At 42.6% G+C, this 1813-nt stretch overlaps 1 non-coding gene across 1 annotated transcript; it reads left to right on the top strand.

Moving 5' to 3' along the window:
• Positions 1–1054: 1054 nt before the first annotated feature.
• TRNAF-AAA (transfer RNA phenylalanine (anticodon AAA)) lies at positions 1055–1127 on the top strand. The gene has a single exon. It is a non-coding gene; the product is annotated as a tRNA-Phe (tRNA).
• The last annotated feature ends 686 nt before the right edge of the window (positions 1128–1813 follow it).

Raw genomic sequence — 1813 nt, 5'->3', positions numbered from 1 at the left:
GCTTGTTTACACATCTAACTTTTATGACTGCTACCCAAGCGACAGGACCCTAAATTACCTAGCTCTGATGGTAAATGGAGTTCAGCATTTACAAACACCACATAAGCTTATTAAACAAAAAACAAATGAAAATAATTTTCAAATCAGCACACAAGCACATGCTGAAGCTCTCCTGCTGAACTCAGCAGAAAAGGAGCAGGCAGAATGTCCATCACTGTCTCCTAATTTATCCCTGGAAGAAATAGGACTCTGTACTTTCCCAACTACTGCTTGAGTTTCTGGCTCCTAATCAACTCTCTGACTGGGCTTCTCCCAAGGGCCTGAAAAAACTATCTCCTCTGGCTCACTCCAACAGTAAAAACACACCTTCAGCTTCTCCGTGGAAGGAGCTTGTCCATACATCTAGTACCCCAACTGTTAAAGCTGCTACCTTAGAGACTGGTTCCCAGATCACACAGCTCTGGGAGATGATGAGGCCAAGCATTGATGAGTTCCTCAAGACCACACAAAACAGAAGTGGTTCTATTTGGGCACACAAACACTTCTAGCATCTATTCCTTCTGGCTTAAAACAGAGTAAGAAGGTAAAAACAAGCATCACCAACTTTTTTCCTGATAGGAGCTACACTGCCTATCTAATCCCCTGACATTCCCATCTCATATTGATGTTGATCTTCAAATTAGCTTTCACTCAGGAGAGGACGGAGAAGGCAACGGCACCCCACTCCAGTATTCTTGCCTGGAAAATCCCATGGATGGAGGAGCCTGGTAGGCTGCAGTCCTTGGGGTTGCTAAGAGTCAGACACAACTGAGCCACTTCACTTTGACTTTTCACTTTCATGCATTGGAGAAGGAAATGGCAACCCACTCCAGTGTTCTTGCCTGGAGAACCCAGGGATGGGGGAGCCTGATGTGATGCCGTGTATGGGGTCGCACAGTCAGACACGACTGAAGTGACTTACCAGCAGGAGAGGAAGGGTCAGGCAATCAATAGTCCTTCAGGAGCCCAACAGGTATATGGGTATTTGCCCGTGCTGTTAGGACACTGAAGGACTTTCCTGGTGGCTCAGATGGTAAAGCATCTGCCTAAAATGCAGGAGACCCGGGTTCAATTCCTGGGTCAGGAAGATCCTCTGGAGAAGGAAATGGCAACCTACTCCAGTACTCCTGCCTGGAAAATCCAATGGACAGAGGAGTGTGATAGGCTATAGTCCGTGGAGTTGCACAGAGTTGGACAAGACTGAGTAACTTCACTTTTCTTTCACTTTAGGGCACTGAAGGATCTTGGCACACTATCATCTACCGGGAGCCAGTAAGAACAAGGATGGTGTCTTGAACAATCACAAAGGTTTGAGGGAAATCCATGAGCATAGGTTGCGTTGATTGAAGAGATTCATCTCTTATATGAGGAGAGTCTTTCAAGTGTAAGAAAGATGGAGGTTTTATCTAAGGCATAAACATCAGAACAGAGTCAAAAAAAAGAAAAAGAAAAAAATTGCAATAAATTACTTAAATCTATATCTCAAGGAACTAGATAATGAAGGAAAAACTAGGTTCAAAGCTAGTTGAAGGAAGTAAATCAAAATCAGAGCATAAATAAATGAAATAGAGACTAGAAAGACAGTAGAAAAGATCACTAAAGCTAAGAGCTAATATTTTAAAAAACTGACCAAACTATAGCTTGACAAGTTCACTGCAAACATCAGACTCAATGATGAAAAACTGAAATATTTTCCTGCATAAATGGAACAAAACAAGGTTATCCACTCTTGCCATTTTTTTTCATCATCGTACTGGAAATTCTAGTCAGAAAA

Source organism: Bubalus kerabau, chromosome 15, assembly GCF_029407905.1.
Source record: "Bubalus kerabau isolate K-KA32 ecotype Philippines breed swamp buffalo chromosome 15, PCC_UOA_SB_1v2, whole genome shotgun sequence".
Lineage (NCBI taxonomy): Eukaryota > Metazoa > Chordata > Mammalia > Artiodactyla > Bovidae > Bubalus > Bubalus kerabau.
Note: the sequence above shows the minus strand (reverse complement) of the source record. Positions and strands in the feature narration are given on the sequence as shown.